Source organism: Erithacus rubecula (genome assembly GCF_903797595.1).
Source record: "Erithacus rubecula genome assembly, contig: SUPER_Z_unloc_3, whole genome shotgun sequence".
NCBI lineage: Eukaryota > Metazoa > Chordata > Aves > Passeriformes > Muscicapidae > Erithacus > Erithacus rubecula.
Window position 1 is genome coordinate 3,536,944 of NW_027635944.1, and position 18,266 is coordinate 3,555,209.

The window sequence follows — 18,266 nt, forward strand, 5'->3', positions numbered from 1 at the left end:
CCCAGGCACTGTGCTGCTGCTCTCCTGGATCATTCTCTGCCCGTGGGGAGGCACAGATTCCAAAGTGACACTGGCAGGACAATCAGGGTCCATCTGGGACTGAAGCTCCAATAGCCTCTCAGGCAGCTGACAGGGAAGGGGTGGCATTTCTCAAGGCTCTGCTGAGGGCCTCTCTCCACTTCTGCTGTGTCCTTTTTGACTTTTCATTGTGACTGACACCCAGCCCTGTCCACAGCTCCATCCTGGCTCTGCAGGTGGCTTCCAGTGTGGGGTCACTCCTTGTGAGCAGGAGTTCTTATTCTCTGGAATGAGCAGGATTTCTAACAAGAGTGCAGATGTCAGAAAGTCAGGAATGGTAGTGCAGGCATGAACTCCAGAAGTGTGTCTCACAAGGAGTGACCCCACACTGGAAGCCACCTGCAGAGCCAGGATGGAGCTGTGGACAGGGCTGGGTGTCAGTCACAATAAAAAGTAAAGATCCTCTAATGAAGGTCAGAGAGCCTCTACAGCCACTTCAGTATATGGAGGAGGAACAAGGTGTTTATTCTTCCTCTATTGTCAGATGAGAATTCAGACCAGTGGTAACAGAGACGCTCATAACAGCCCAAAAACAAATGAACTTACACATGAGATGCCAATGAAGAAAATCACGTGTCAAGGATTTGGCATGTATAGCCAGAGTCACTCAACACCAGCTAAAACATGGAATTGTTCCATGTCACTATGACAGGGAGAAATTTTAAGAATAAACTGGGGGCTTCAGGACACAAGAAGCTGGAGGAGGAAAACAACTCTGAGGGGAAAAAAAACAACCATTTCTGGAGGGAAAACATCTCTGCCTGCTCAGTGGACAGAAAACTTCTTCTCCTGAAGGGATGCCTTTATGTGAGCTTTGAACCGCCAACTGCCTCTGACCAGAGCAGGAGAAATCAATTATGTGAATGTTACATATGTTACATAGATAGATAGATGCATACATACATATATACATACACAGATCTCAAGGATAAAATTTCTCTTACAATAATTTCTGGATATACTGTATATACTTTCTAATTTCTGTATATACTTTCTAAACTACACACACCAACACAAGGCAGCCAGTGGCCCAGTCAACAACAATCCTGAACGTGCTTTCCTGTTGCATCAATAAACCACACTTTTGGAGAATGTGGAGCGTGTAGGTCCTTATAGAACGATATTGGACCCAGAGCACTGCTCTGGGAACTGAATTCTTTGAGCATCACTGTTGGGGCAATTTCTTATGTTGGTTACAAACACACTGACAATGTTAAAGTGGCTGTAATGGGAAATTAAACCAAGCCCCTCCCAGCACCTCTGATCTCTCATGATGACCTAGAATGCAAGGGTGTTTATTTCCTGCTAAATTTAAAAATGCAATACAGCTTGTATTATCGAATGACGGCAGACCCCTGAAGTTTCCAAAAGGTAAGAGCTCTCTTAGGGCTCTGAAACTGATGTGCAAGGTCATACTGGCTGGCTAGGCACGAAAAGAGATCCTTCTGCACCAACATCCGTGCCCAAAATCAGTTCTCCAGTGGCAGAAAAATGCTGAGCAAAAGCTCCTTTCCATCCTAGAGGAAGGAAACCAAAAAAAGCTCTTCTCCTGGAAGACCGAACACACAAAAAACCAGAAGTTGAAAATGTAAAATACTCCAATGCCTGAAGCACGTAGGTGCACAGAGAAGATGCATCTGGATTTCCAAAACTTTCTCCTTGTTACCAACACAAGACAGCAGTCCAAGTCTTTCTAGCTTGAGCCCCTCTCCAGACTCCAACGGCATTTTCAAACACAGTTATTAAGGCCGACCACACAATAGAAAGTAGCAAGAGACACATCAGGCCTTTGGGGTTTGCTTGAGGATTGGTTTCTTAACTATGCACTTTGGGGCATTTGACACAGAGCACGTGAGTAGGCCCACACACATTCAGGGACACCACAATCATCTCCTTGCACCTTATCAAAACACAGGTGCATGCAGACTGCATTCTGCCACTGACCACTCTGCCTGAAGAGGCAAAAGAACCACCTGGCAAGAAAGGCATCAAATCCCTCACTTCAAGCTGCAACTCCACAATGTGTCTCTGAAACGCGACCAGGGAAGCAAAGCCGAGGAGCTTGTGGGGACAAAGCACTCCAAAGAGCGTGTGTGCTCAGATCAACCACTCTGGTGTCTGTAGCTCTTTGCTCACACTGTGGAGTGGGACAGGCCACTCCAGAACACACTGTCCCCCGAAGTATTGATCATGCATCTGTGTAGTGCCATTGACCTGCTCCCTCCTCTGGGCCAAGGAGCCTTCACGCTCCCAGCTGGCCACTGCCAGAATTCAAGCAAGCTGGGTCCCAAACAAGACAAATTAAAATCTGTTTCCATGCAGTCACTGGCTCCAGGGAATTTGCTTCCTCTAGCCAGGCTGCCAGCACTCAGCAGCCTCCGGCACCAGCAGCAACTACTCTCATGTCAAGACCTTAAAGCACTGCATGTCACTAAGGTCAGCACTAGCCACAAGTGGCACTTACCGGTTTGGAATAGTCATCCTGAGGTGAGACCACAGCGGGAATCTTGAGGTCATTTTCCTCCTCTTTAGCCTCTTCTGCAAGACCAAAGAAGGTCTCTGGATACTCTGCTCTTGGTTCTGGGCTCTGTGGACAGAGAGAAGCATGAGACACGGTCTATTAGCTATCGTTTATAATCCCATTTCTGTTCGGCTCTACAACCTGCTCTACCATGGCAGAACCATAAATTGTCATAGCAATGGGATTCTAAGTCACTGCCACTACATTAAAATGGGCTCATTCAACAGAACTGCATAAGGCAATGAATTCAATATTGCACAGTGGCTACTATCTGCAAACAAGGTTCTGTCTCAAAACTGTGCTTTGACTTCGTTGAATCTCCAGAATGGAAAAATTAAGAAAGAGCCAGCTCTTGCTGCTGAAGACATGGAAAATTAAAACACTATCAGAATCTCATCCTGTGCTGCAAAAAGGCAGGAAATTTTGGGCAAAAGCGCCATTGCTTGCTGCAAAAAGACAAAATGAGCTGGGCTTCTTCTCCTCATAAACCAGCAATCGAAAAACCCAAGCGATCAAAGTGTCACCTACTGCGAAGCTTAAAGCGTCTGGACGCAGTGAGGGGATTCTTGTCATGGAAACACACCCTGTGGGGAGCACTGTCATGTAGGCATTAGAGAAAGTGTGTTTGGAAGGTCCCTCCTGAGAATCCTATTCTCTAGGCCAAAGATCCCTCAGCACATCCTCTTTGCACTTGTGCTCTCACCCCTCCCCAGCTCCCTTGTCCTTCTCTGGACACGCTCCAGCTCCTCAATGTCTTTCTGCTCCACAGGGGCCCACAACTGGACACAGCACTCCAGCAGCGGCCGCAGAGGCGCCCAGCACAGGGCACAGCTCACTGCCCTGCTCCTGCTGACCCACTATTGCTGACACAAGACACCATGCCCTTGGCCTTCCAGGCTACCTGGGCACACGCTGCCAAATGTTCAGCGCCTCTTGTCGGGCACCCCTGCTTCCCCTTCCCTCAGGCAGCTCCCCAGACGCAAAGCTCCACATTTGACTCAGGGCACAGCATCCAGAATTCCAAAACATTTTGTTTTTAGAAAAACAAGATATCCGTCAAACCTTTTCCTCCTTTCTCCTGCTCCAGGCTTCGAAGACATTTTTAAGCACAATTATCAAGGCACACGAAGCAACATAAAGTATTCAAGGGATACATGTAGCATCTTGATTTTGCCTCAGAAATTGGTCCGGAAGCGTGCAGGTTTTGTGTTTCCACACACCGGATGTGAGTAGGCCCACACACATTGCTGGACACCACAATCATCTCCTTGCACCTTATCAAAACACAGGTGCATTCAGACTGCACTCTGCCACTGACCGCTCTGCCTGAAGAGGCAAAAGAACCACCTGGCAAGAAAGGCACCAAATCTCTCACTTCAAGCTGCAACTCCACAATGTGTCTCTGAAATGTGAGCAGGGAAGCAAAGCCAAGGAGCTTGTGGGGACAAAGCACCCCAAAGAGCGTGTGTGCTCAGATCAAACACTTTGGTGCCTGTAGCTCTCTGCTCACACTGTGGAGTGGGACAGGTCTCTCCAGAACACACTGTCCCCCGACGTTATTATCATGCATGTGTGTAGTGCCATTGACATGCTCCCTCCTCTGGGCCAAGGAGCCTTCACGCTCCCAGCTGGCCACTGCCAGAATTCAAGCAAGCTGGGTCCCAAACAAGACAAATTAAAAGCTTTTTCCAAGCAGTCATTCCATCGGGGGAATTTGCTTCCTCTTGGCAGGCTGCCAGCACTCAGCAGCCTGCGGCACCGGCAACAACTACTCTCAGGTCAAGACCTTAAAGCACCGCATGACACTAAGGTCAGCACTAGCCACAAGTGGCACTTACCGGTTCATAATACACATCCTGAGGTGTGACAGCCACGGGACACTTCAGGTCACGTTGCTTCTCTTCAGTTTCTTCTCCAAGAACTAATGGAATCAATGGATATTCCGCTCTTGGTTCTGGGCTCTGTGGACAGAGAGAAGCATGAGACACGGTCTATTAGCTATCGTTTATAATCCCATTTCTGTTCGGCTCTACAACCTCCTCTAGCATGGCAGTACCATATTTTGTCATAGCCATGGGATTCTAAGTCATTGCCACTACATTAAAATGGGCTCATTCACCAGAACTTATACGGCAATGAATTCAATACTGCACAGTGGCTACTATCAGCAAACAAGGTTCTGTCTCAAAACTGTGCTTTGACTTCGTTGAATCTCCAGAATGGAAAAATTAAGAAAGAGCCAGCTCTTGCTGCTGAAGACATGGAAAGTTAAAACACTATCAGAATCTCATCCTGTGCTGCAAAAGGGAAGGAAATCTTGAGCAAAAGCGCCTTTGCTTGCTGCAGAAGGACAAAATGAGCTGGGCTTCTTCTCCTCACAAACCAGCAATCGAAAAACACAAGTGATCAAAGTGCCACCTACTGCAAAGCTTAAAGCGTCTGGACGCAGTGAGGGGATTCTTGTCACGGAAACACACCCTGTGGGGAGCACTGTCATGCAGGCATTCATGGAAGTGATTCTGGAAGATCCCTCCTGAGACTCCTATTCCTTAGACCAAAGATCCCTCAGCACATCCTCTTTGCACTTGTGCTCCCACCACTCCCCAGCTCCCTTGCCCTTCTCCAGACACGCTCCAGCCCCCCAATGTCTTTCTGCTCCATAGGGGCCCACAACTGGACACAGCACTCCAGCAGCGGCCGCAGAGGCGCCCAGCACAGGGCACAGCTCACTGCCCTGCTCCTGCTGCCCCACTATTGCTGACACAAGACACCATGCCCTTGGCCTTCTTGGCCACCTGGGCACATGCTGCCAAATGTTCAGCGCCTCTTGCCACGGCACCCCTGCTTCCCCTTCCCTCAGGCAGCTCCCCAGTCGCAAAGCAGCGCATTTGATTTTGGACACTGCATCCGGATTTCCAAGACTTTCTCCTTGTTACCAACACAAGACAGCAGTCCAAGTCTTTCTAGCTTGAGCCCCTCTCCAGACTCCAACGGCATTTTCAAACACAGTTATTAAGGCCGACCACACAATAGAAAGTAGCAAGAGACACATCAGGCCTTTGGGGTTTGCTTGAGGATTGGTTTCTTAACTATGCACTTTGGGGCATTTGACACAGAGCACGTGAGTAGGCCCACACACATTCAGGGACACCACAATCATCTCCTTGCACCTTATCAAAACACAGGTGCATGCAGACTGCATTCTGCCACTGACCACTCTGCCTGAAGAGGCAAAAGAACCACCTGGCAAGAAAGGCATCAAATCCCTCACTTCAAGCTGCAACTCCACAATGTGTCTCTGAAACGCGACCAGGGAAGCAAAGCCGAGGAGCTTGTGGGGACAAAGCACTCCAAAGAGCGTGTGTGCTCAGATCAACCACTCTGGTGTCTGTAGCTCTTTGCTCACACTGTGGAGTGGGACAGGCCACTCCAGAACACACTGTCCCCCGAAGTATTGATCATGCATCTGTGTAGTGCCATTGACCTGCTCCCTCCTCTGGGCCAAGGAGCCTTCACGCTCCCAGCTGGCCACTGCCAGAATTCAAGCAAGCTGGGTCCCAAACAAGACAAATTAAAATCTGTTTCCATGCAGTCACTGGCTCCAGGGAATTTGCTTCCTCTAGCCAGGCTGCCAGCACTCAGCAGCCTCGTGCACCGGCAGCAACTACTCTCAGGTCAAGACCTTAAAGCACCGCATGACACTAAGGTCAGCACTAGCCAGGAGTGGCACTTACCGGGTCGGAATTGTCATCCTGAGGTGTGGCCACCAAGGGAAGCTGTACGTCATTTCCCTCCTCTTCGGCCTCTTCTGCAAAAACTAAAGGAGTCAGTGGACGCTCTCCGGTTGGTTCTGGGCTCTGTGGAAAGAGAGAAGCATGAGACACGGTCTATTAGCTATCATTTATAATCCCATTTCTATTTGGCTCTACAACCTGCTCTAGCATGGCAGAACCATAAAATGTCATAGCAATGGGATTCTAAGTGACTTCAAGTAAATTAAAAAGGACTCATTCAACAGGACTGCATACGGCAATGAATTCAATACTGCACAGTGGCTACTATCAGCAAGCAAGGTTCTGTCTCAAAACTGTGCTTTGACTTCATTGAAACTCTAGAATGGAAAAATTAAGAAATAGCCAGCTGTTGCTTCTGAAGACATGAAAAATTAAAACACTATCAGAGTCTCATCCTGTGCTGCAAAAAGGCAGGAAATTTTGGGCAAAAGCGCCTTGCTTGCTGCAAAAAGACAAAATGAGCTGGGCTTCTTCTCCTCATAAACCAGCAATCGAAAAACCCAAGCGATCAAAGTGTCACCTACTGCAAAGCTTAAAGCATCTGGATGCAGTGAGGGGATTCTTGTCATGGAAACACACCCTGTGGGGAGCACTGTCATGTAGGCATTCGAGAAAGTGTGTTTGGAAGGTCCCTCCTGAGAATCCTATTCTCTAGGCCAAAGATCCCTCAGCACATCCTCTTTGCACTTGTGCTCTCACCCCTCCCCAGCTCCCTTGTCCTTCTCTGGACACGCTCCAGCCCCTCAATGTCTTTCTGCTCCACAGGGGCCCACAACTGGACACAGCACTCCAGCAGCGGCCGCAGCGGCGCCCAGCACAGGGCACAGCTCACTGCCCTGCTCCTGCTGACCCACTATTGCTGACACAAGACACCATGCCCTTGGCCTTCCAGGCTACCTGGGCACACGCTGCCAAATGTTCAGCGCCTCTTGTCGGGCACCCCTGCTTCCCCTTCCCTCAGGCAGCTCCCCAGACGCAAAGCTCCACATTTGACTCAGGGCACAGCATCCAGAATTCCAAAACATTTTGTTTTTAGAAAAACAAGATATCCGTCAAACCTTTTCCTCCTTTCTCCTGCTCCAGGCTTCGAAGACATTTTTAAGCACAATTATCAAGGCACACGAAGCAACATAAAGTATCAAAGGATACATGTAGCATCTTGATTTTGCCTCAGAAATTGGTCCGGAAGCGTGCAGGTTTTGTGTTTCGACACCTGAGACTTTAGTAGGCCCACACACATTCAGGACACCACAATCATCTCTTTGCACCTTATCAAAACACAGGTGCATTCAGACTGCACTCTGCCACTGACCGCTCTGCCTGAAGAGGCAAAAGAACCACCTGGCAAGAAAGGCACCAAATCCCTCACTTCAAGCTGCAACTCTACAATGTGTCTCTGAAATGTGAGCAGGTAAGCAAAGCCAAGGAGCTTGTGGGGACAAAGCACCCCAAAGAGCCTGTGTGCTCAGATCAAACACTTTGGTGCCTGTAGCTCTTTGCTCACACTGTGGACTGGGACAGGTCTCTCCAGAACACACTGTCCCCCGACGTTATTATCATGCATCTGTGTAGTGCCATTGACATGCTCCCTCCTCTGGGCCAAGGAGCCTTCACGCTCCCAGCTGGCCACTGCCAGAATTCAAGCAAGCTGGGTCCCAAACAAGACAAATTAAAATCTGTTTCCATGCAGTCACTGGCTCCAGGGAATTTGCTTCCTCTAGCCAGGCTGCCAGCAATCAGCAGCCTCCAGCTCCAGCAGTAACTATACTGAGGTCAAGACCTTAAAGCACCGCATGTCACTAAGGTCAGCACTAGCCACAAGTGGCTCTTACTGCTTCAGAATAGTCATGATGAGGTGTCACCACAGCAGGAAGCTGTAGATCATTTTCCTCCTCTTTGGCCTCTTCTCCAAGAAATAAGGGAGTCAGTGGATACTCTGCGCTTGGTTCTGGGCTCTGTGGACAGAGAGAAGCATGAGACACATTAGCTATCATTTATAATCCCATTTCTATTGGGCTCTACAACCTGCCCTACCATGGCAGAACCATAAATTGTCATAGCAATGCGATCCTAAATCATTGCCACTACATTAAAATGGGCTGATTCAACAAAACTGCATACTAATGAATTCAGTACTGCACAGTGGCTACTATCAGCAAGCAAGGTTCTGTCTAAAAACTGTGCTTTGACTTAGTTACAACTCTAGAATAGAAAAATTAAGAAAGAGCCAGCTGTTGCTGCTAAAGACATGGAAAATTAAAACACTATCAGAATCTCATCCTGTGCTGCAAAAGGGAAGGAAATCTTGAGCAAAAGCGCCTTTGCTTGCTGCAGAAAGACAAAATGAGCTGGGCTTCTTTTCCTCAGCAAACCTGCAATCGAGAAACCTAAGCGATCAAACTGTCACCTACTGCAAAGCTTAAAGCATCTGGATGCAGTGAGGGGATTCTTGTCACATAAACACAATCTGTGGGGAGCACTGTCATGTAGGCATTCCAGCAAGTAACTCTGAAATGTCCCTCCTGAGAATCCCATAACCAAAAATGTCTCAGCACATCCTCTTTGCACTTGTGCTCCCACCCCTCCCCAGCTCCCTTGCCCTTCTCCGGACACGCTCCAGCCCCTCAATGTCTTTCTGCTCCACAGGGGCCCACAACTGGACACAGCACTCCAGCAGCGGCCGCAGCGGCGCCCAGCACAGGGCACAGCTCACTGCCCTGCTCCTGCTGCCCCACTATTGCTGACACAAGACACCATGCCCTTGGCCTTCTTGGCCACCTGGGCACACGCTGCCAAATGTTCAGCGGATCTTGTTGGGCACCCCTGGTTCCCCTTGTCTCAGGCAGCTCCCCAGATGCAAAGTTGTACATTTGACTCAGGGCACAGCATCCAGAATTCCAAAACATTTTGTTTTTAGAAAAACAAGACATCAGTCAAACCTTTTCCTCCTTTCTCCTGCTCCAGGCTTCGAAGGCATTTTTATGCACAATTATCAAGGAAGATGAAGCAACATAAAGTATTCAAGGGATACGTGTAGCATCTTGATTTTGCCTCAGAAATTGGTCCGGAAGCGTGCAGGTTTTGTGTTTCCACACACCGGATGTGAGTAGGCCCACACACATTCATGGACACCACAATCATCTCCTTGCACCTTATCAAAACACAGGTGCATTCAGACTGCACTCTGCCACTGACCGCTCTGCCTGAAGAGGCAAAAGAACCACCTGGCAAGAAAGGCACCAAATCTCTCACTTCAAGCTGCAACTCCACAATGTGTCTCTGAAATGTGAGCAGGTAAGCAAAGCCAAGGAGCTTGTGGGGACAAAGCACCCCAAAGAGCCTGTGTGCTCAGATCAAACACTTTGATGCCTGTAGCTCTTTGCTCACACTGTGGAATGGGACAGGTCTCTCCAGAACACACAGTACCCCGACGTATTGATCATGCATCTGTGTAGTGCCATTGACATGCTCCCTCCTCTGGGCCAAGGAGACGTCACGCTCCCAACTGGCCACTGCCAGAATTCAAGGAAGTTGAGTCCAATACACGACAAATTAAAATCTCCTTTTAAACTGTCACTGGCTCGGGGGAATTTGCTTGCGCTTGGCAGGCTGCCAGCACTCAGCAGCCTCCTGCACCGGCAGCAACTACTCTCAGGTCAAGACCTTAAAGCACCGCATGACACTAAGGTCAGCACTAGCCAGGAGTGGCACTTACCGGGTCGGAATTGTCATCCTGAGGTGTGGCCACCAAGGGAAGCTGTACGTCATTTCCCTCCTCTTCGGCCTCTTCTGCAAAAACTAAAGGAGTCAGTGGACGCTCTCCGGTTGGTTCTGGGCTCTGTGGAAAGAGAGAAGCATGAGACACGGTCTATTAGCTATCATTTATAATCCCATTTCTATTTGGCTCTACAACCTGCTCTAGCATGGCAGAACCATAAATTGTCATAGCAATGGGATTCTAAGTCACTGCCACTACATTAAAATGGGCTCATTCAACAGAACTGCATAAGGCAATGAATTCAATATTGCACAGTGGCTACTATCAGCAAACAAGGTTCTGCCTCAAAACTGTGCTTTGACTTTGTTGAATCTCCAGAATGGAAAAATTAAGAAAGAGCCAGCTCTTGCTGCTGAAGACATGGAAAATTAAAACACTATCAGAATCTCATCCTGTGCTGCAAAAAGGCAGGAAATTTTGGGCAAAAGCGCCTTTGCTTGCTGCAAAAAGACAAAATGAGCTGGGCTTCTTCTCCTCACAAACCAGCAATCGAAAAACCCAAGCGAACAAAGTGTCACCTACTGCAAAGCTTAAAGCACGTGGACGGAGTGAGGGAATTCTTGTCACTGAAACACACCCTGTGGGGAGCACTGTCATGTAGGCATTCGAGGAAGTGCCTCTGGAAGGTCCCTCCTGAGACTCCTATACCCAAAAATCCCTCAGCACATCCTCTTTGCACTTGTGCTCCCACCACTCCCCAGCTCTCTTGCCCTTCTCCGGACACGCTCCAGCCCCTCAATGTCTTTCTGCTCCACAGGGGCCCACAACTGGACACAGCACTCCAGCAGCGGCCGCAGCGGCGCCCAGCACAGGGCACAGCTCACTGCCCTGCTCCTGCTGCCCCACTATTGCTGACACAAGACACCATGCCCTTGGCCTTCCTGGCCACCTGGGCACACGCTGCCAAATGTTCAGCGGCTCTTGTCGGGAACCCGTGGTTTTCCTTGTCTCAGGCAGCTCTCCACACAAAAAGTTGTATATTTGACTTGGGACACAGCATCGAAATTTCCAAGACTTTCTGCTTCTTAACAACACAAGAAAGTAGTCCAAGTCTTTCTAGCTTGAGCCCCTCTCCAGGCTCCACCGGCATTTTCAAACACAGTTATCAAGGCACACGAAGCAACATAAAGTATTCAAGGGATACATGTAGCATCTTGATTTTGCCTCAGAAATTGGTCCGGAAGCGTGCAGGTTTTGTGTTTCGACACCTGAGACTTTAGTAGGCCCACACACATTCAGGACACCACAATCATCTCTTTGCACCTTATCAAAACACAGGTGCATTCAGACTGCACTCTGCCACTGACCGCTCTGCCTGAAGAGGCAAAAGAACCACCTGGCAAGAAAGGCACCAAATCCCTCACTTCAAGCTGCAACTCTACAATGTGTCTCTGAAATGTGAGCAGGTAAGCAAAGCCAAGGAGCTTGTGGGGACAAAGCACCCCAAAGAGCCTGTGTGCTCAGATCAAACACTTTGGTGCCTGTAGCTCTTTGCTCACACTGTGGACTGGGACAGGTCTCTCCAGAACACACTGTCCCCCGACGTTATTATCATGCATCTGTGTAGTGCCATTGACATGCTCCCTCCTCTGGGCCAAGGAGCCTTCACGCTCCCGACTGGCCACTGCCAGAATTCAAGCAAGTTGGGTCCAATACACTACAATTAAAAATCTCCTTTTAAACTGTCATTGGCTCGGCTGAATTTGCTTGCTCTTGGCAGGCTGCCAGCACTCAGCAGCCTCCGGCACCGTCAGCAACTACTCTCAGGTCAAAACCTTAAAGCACCGCATGACACTAAGGTCAGCACTAGCCAGGAGTGGCACTTACTGGGTCGGAATAGTCATGATGAGGTGTGACAGCAGCGGGACGTTGTAGTTCATTTGCCTTCTCTTTGGCATCTTCACCAAGAGCAAAGAAGGTCACGGGATGCTCTCCGGTTGGTTCTGGGCTCTGTGGAAAGAGAGAAGCATGAGACACGGTCTATTAGCTATTGCTTATAATCCCATTTCTATTTGGCTCTACAACCTGACCTACCATGGCAGAACCATAAACTGTCATAGCAATGGGATTCTAAGTGACTGCAACTAAATTAAAATGGACTCATTCAACAGAACTGCATACGGCAATGAATTCAATACTGTACAGTGGCTACTATCAGTAAGCAAGGTTAGGTCTCAAAACTGTGCTTTCTCTTCGTTGAAACTCTAGAATGGAAAAATTAAGAAATAGCAAGCTGTTACTACTGAAGATATGGAAAATTAAAACATTATCAGAATCTCATCCTGAGCTGCAAAATGGAAGGAAATTTTGTGCAAAAGCGCCTTTGCTTGCTGCAGAAAGACAAAATCATCTGGGCTTCTTTTCCTCACAAACCTGCAATCGAGAAACCTAAGCGATCAAACTGTCACCTACTGCAAAGCTTAAAGCATCTGGATGCAGTGAGGGGATTCTTGTCACATAAACACAATCTGTGGGGAGCACTGTCATGTAGGCATTCCAGCAAGTAACTCTGAAATGTCCCTCCTGAGAATCCCATAACCAAAAATGTCTCAGCACATCCTCTTTGCACTTGTGCTCCCACCCCTCCCCAGCTCCCTTGCCCTTCTCCGGACACGCTCCAGCCCCCCAATGTCTTTCTGCTCCACAGGGCCCACAACTGGACACAGCACTCCAGCAGCGGCCGCAGCGGCGCCCAGCACAGGGCACAGCTCACTGCCCTGCTCCTGCTTGCCCCCACTATTGCTGACACAAGCCACCATGCCCTTGGCCTTCTTGGCCACCTGGGCACACGCATGCCAATGTTCAGCGCCTCTTGTCGGGCACCCCTGCTCCCCCTTCCCTCAGGCAGCTCCCCAGTCGCAAAGCAGCACATTTGATTTGGACACTGCATCCGGATTTCCAAGACTTTCTCCTTGTTACCAACACAAGACAGCAGTCCAAATCTTTCTAGCTTGAGCCCCTCTCCAGGCTCCACCGGCATTTTCAAACACAGTTATCAAGGCAGACCACAAAATGGAAAGTAGAAAGACACACATCAGCCTCTGGGTTTTACTTCAGAATTGGTTTCTTAACTATGCACTTTGGGGCATTTGACACAGAGCACGTGAGTAGGCCCACACACATTCAGGGACACCACAATCATCTCCTTGCACCTTATCAAAACACAGGTGCATTCAGACTGCACTCTGCCACTGACCGCTCTGCCTGAAGAGGCAAAAGAACCACCTGGCAAGAAAGGCACCAAATCCCTCACTTCAAGCTGCAACTCCACAATGTGTCTCTGAAATGTGAGCAGGTAAGCAAAGCCAAGGAGCTTGTGGGGACAAAGCACCCCAAAGAGCGTGTGTGCTCAGATCAAACACTTTGGTGCCTGTAGCTCTTTGCTCACACTGTGGAGTGGGACAGGTCTCTCCAGAACACACTGTCCCCCGACGTATTGATCATGCATCTGTGTAGTGCCATTGACATGCTCCCTCCTCTGGGCCAAGGAGCCTTCACGCTCCCAGCTGGCCACTGCCAGAATTCAAGCAAGCTGGGTCCCAAACAAGACAAATTAAAATCTTTTCCATGCAGTCACTGCTCCAGGGGAATTTGCTTCCTCTAGCCAGGCTGCCAGCACTCAGCAGCCTCCGGCACCAGCAGCAACTACTCTCATGTCAAGACCTTAAAGCACTGCATGATCACTAAGGTCAGCACTAGCCACAAGTGGCACTTACCGGTTGGAATAGTCATCCTGAGGTGAGACCACAGCGGGAATCTTGAGGTCATTTCCTCCTCTTTAGCCTCTTCTGCAAGACCAAAGAAGGTCTCTGGATAGTCTGCTCTTGGTTCTGGGCTCTGTGGACAGAGAGAAGCATGAGACACGGTCTATTAGCTATCATTTATAATCCCATTTCTGTTCGGCTCTACAACCTGCTCTACCATGGCAGAACCATAAATTGTCATAGCAATGGGATTCTAAGTCACTGCCACTACATTAAAATGGGCTCATTCAACAGAACTGCATAAGGCAATGAATTCATATTGCACAGTGGCTACTATCAGCAAACAAGGTTCTGTCTCAAAACTGTGCTTTGACTTCGTTGAAATCTCCAGAATGGAAAAATTAAGAAAGAGCCAGCTCTTGCTGCTGAAGACATGGAAAATTAAAACACTATCAGAATCTCATCCTGTGCTGCAAAAGGGAAGGAAATCTTGAGCAAAAGCGCCTTTGCTTGCTGCAGAAAGGACAAAATGAGCTGGGCTTCTTCTCCTCATAAACCAGCAATCGAAAAACCCAAGTGATCAAAGTGTCACCTACTGCAAAGCTTAAAGCGTCTGGATGCAGTGAGGGGATTCTTGTCACTGGAAACACACCCTGTGGGGAGCACTGTCATGTAGGCATTCAGGAAGTGATTCTGGAAGGTCCCTCCTGAGACTCCTATTCCTTAGGCCAAAGATCCCTCAGCACATCCTCTTTGCACTTGTGCTCCCACCCCTCCCCAGCTCCCTTGCCCTTCTCCGGACACGCTCCAGCCCCTCAATGTCTTTCTGCTCCACAGGGGCCCACAACTGGACACAGCACTCCAGCAGCGGCCGCAGCGGCGCCCAGCACAGGGCACAGCTCACTGCCCTGCTTCCTGGCCTTGACCCCCTATTGCTGACACAAGACAACCAGGCCCTTGGCCTTCTAGGCTACCTGGGCACACGCGGCCAAATGTTCAGCGCCTCTTGTACCGGCACCCCTGGCTTCCCTTCCCTCAGGCAGCTCCCCAGATGCAAAGGCTCTCCACATTTGAACTCAGGCCCAGCAATCCAGAATTCCAAAACATTTTGTTTTTAGAAAAACAAACAATCAGTCAAACCTTTTCCTCCTCTTTCCTCCTGCTCAGGCTTCGAAGGCATTTTTAATGCACAATTATCAAGGGGCAGCATGAAGCAACATAAAGAGTATCAAAGGGATACAGTGTGAGCATCTTGATGTTTGCCTCAGAAATTGGTCCGGAAGCGTGGCAGGTTTTGTGTTCGACTACCTGAGACCGATGTGAGTAGGCCCACACACATTCATGGACACCACAATCATCTCTTTGCACCTATATCAAAACACAGGTGCATTCAGACTGCACTCTGCCACTGACCCGCTCTGCCTGAAGAGGCAAAAGAACCACCTGGCAAGAAAGGCATCAAATCCCTCACTTCAAGCTGCAACTCCACAATGTGTCTCTGAAAGGCGACCAGGGAAGCAAAGCCGAGGAGCTTGTGGGGACAAAGCACTCCAAAGAGCGTGTGTGCTCAGATCAACCACTCTGGTGTCTGTAGCTCTTTGCTCACACTGTGGAGTGGGACAGGCCACTCCAGAACACACTGTCCCCCGAAGTATTGATCATGCATCTGTGTAGTGCCATTGACCTGCTCCCTCCTCTGGGCCAAGGAGCCTTCACGCTCCCAGCTGGCCACTGCCAGAATTCAAGCAAGCTGGGTCCCAAACAAGACAAATTAAAATCTGTTTCCATGCAGTCACTGGCTCCAGGGAATTTGCTTCCTCTAGCCAGGCTGCCAGCACTCAGCAGCCTCCGGCACCAGCAGCAACTACTCTCATGTCAAGACCTTAAAGCACTGCATGTCACTAAGGTCAGCACTAGCCACAAGTGGCACTTACCGGTTTGGAATAGTCATCCTGAGGTGAGACCACAGCGGGAATCTTGAGGTCATTTTCCTCCTCTTAGCCTCTTCTGCAAGACCAAAGAAGGTCTCTGGATACTCTGCTCTTGGTTCTGGGCTCTGTGGACAGAGAGAAGCATGAGACACGGTCTATTAGCTATCGTTTATAATCCCATTTCTGTTCGGCTCTACAACCTGCTCTACCATGGCAGAACCATAAATTGTCATAGCAATGGGATTCTAAGTCACTGCCACTACATTAAAATGGGCTCATTCAACAGAACTGCATAAGGCAATGAATTCAATATTGCACAGTGGCTACTATCAGCAAACAAGGTTCTGTCTCAAAACAGTGCTTTGACTTCGTTGAATCTCCAGAATGGAAAAATTAAGAAAGAGCCAGCTCTTGCTGCTGAAGACATGGAAAATTAAAACACTATCAGAATCTCATCCTGTGCTGCAAAAAGGCAGGAAATTTTGGGCAAAAGCGCCATTTGCTTGCTGCAGAAAGACAAAATGAGCTGGGCTTCTTCTCCTCACAAACCAGCAATCGAAAAACCCAAGCGATCAAAGTGTCACCTACTGCAAAGCTTAAAGCAGTCTGGACGCAGTGAGGGGATTCTTGTCATGGAAACACACCCTGTGGGGAGCACTGTCATGTAGGCATTCAGAGAAGTGCTCTGAAATGTCCCTCCTGAGAATCCCATAACCAAAAATGTCTCAGCACATCCTCTTTGCACTTGTGCTCCCACCCCTCCCCAGCTCCCTTGCCCTTCTCCGGACACGCTCCAGCCCCTCAATGTCTTTCTGCTCCACAGGGGCCCACAACTGGACACAGCACTCCAGCAGCGGCCGCAGCGGCGCCCAGCACAGGGCACAGCTCACTGCCCTGCTCCTGCTGCCCCACTATTGCTGACACAAGACACCATGCCCTTGGCCTTCTTGGCCACCTGGGCACACGCTGCCAAATGTTCAGCGCCTCTTGTCGGGCACCCCTGCTTCCCCTTCCCTCAGGCAGCTCCCGAGATGCAAAGCTCCACATTTGACTCAGGGCACAGCATCCAGAATTCCAAAACATTTTGTTTTAGAAAACAAGACTATCAGTCAAACCTTTTCCTCCTTTCTCCTGCTCCAGGCTTCGAAGGACATTTTTAAGCACAATTATCAAGGCACACGAAGCAACATAAAGTATCAAAGGATACATGTAGCATCTTGATTTTGCCTCAGAAATTGGTCCGGAAGCGTGCAGGTTTTGTGTTTCCACACCTGAGACTTTAGTAGGCCCACACACATTCAGGACACCACAATCATCTCTTTGCACCTTATCAAAACACAGGTGCATTCAGACTGCACTCTGCCACTGACTGCTCTGCCTGAAGAGGCAAAAGAACCACCTGGCAAGAAAGGCACCAAATCCCTCACTTCAAGCTGCAACTCTACAATGTGTCTCTGAAATGTGAGCAGGTAAGCAAAGCCAAGGAACTTGTGGGGACAAAGCACCCCAAAGAGCCTGTGTGCTCAGATCAACCACTTTGGTGCCTGTAGCTCTTTGCTCACACTGTGGACTGGGACAGGCCACTCCAGAACACACTGTCCCCCGAAGTATTGATCATGCATCTGTGTAGTGCCATTGACCTGCTCCCTCCTCTGGGCCAAGGAGCCTTCACGCTCCCAGCTGGCCACTGCCAGAATTCAAGCAAGCTGGGTCCCAAACAAGACAAATTAAAATCTGTTTCCATGCAGTCACTGGCTCCAGGGAATTTGCTTCCTCTAGCCAGGCTGCCAGCAATCAGCAGCCTCCAGCTCCAGCAGCTAACTACTCTCATGTCAAGACCTTAAAGCACCTGCATGTCACTAAGGTCAGCACTAGCCACAAGTGGCACTTACTGCTTCAGGAATAGTCATGCCTGAGGTGTAGACCACAGCAGGAAGCTTGTAGGTCATTTTCCTCCTCTTTAGGCCTCTTCTGCAAGACAATAAGGAGTCAGCTGGATACTCTGCGCTTGGTTCTGGGCTCTGTGGACAGAGAGAAGCATGAGACACGCTCTATTAGCTATTACTTATAATCCCATTTCTATTTGGCTCTACAACCTGACCTACCATGGCAGAACCATAAATTGTCATAGCAATGGGATTCTAAGTGACTGCAACTAAATTAAAATGGACTCATTCAACAGAACTGCATATGGCAATGAATTCAATACTGCACAGTGGCTACTATCAGCAAGCAAGGTTCTGTCTCAAAACTGTGCTTTGACTTCGTTGAAACTCTAGAATGGAAAAATTAAGAAATAGCAAGCTGTTACTACTGAAGATATGGAAAATTAAAACATTATCAGAATCTCATCCTGAGCTGCAAAATGGAAGGAAATTTTGTGCAAAAGCGCCTTTGCTTGCTGCAGAAAGACAAAATCATCTGGGCTTCTTCTCCTCACAAACCAGCAATCGAAAAACC

General features: G+C 49.0%; 1 protein-coding gene across 2 annotated transcripts in view; it reads right to left on the bottom strand.

Moving 5' to 3' along the window:
• Positions 1-18,266, bottom strand: part of LOC306814913 (serine/threonine-protein kinase PAK 2-like) — a 47,047-nt gene that overhangs the window by 9,638 nt on the left and 19,143 nt on the right. The window lies entirely within an intron of this gene.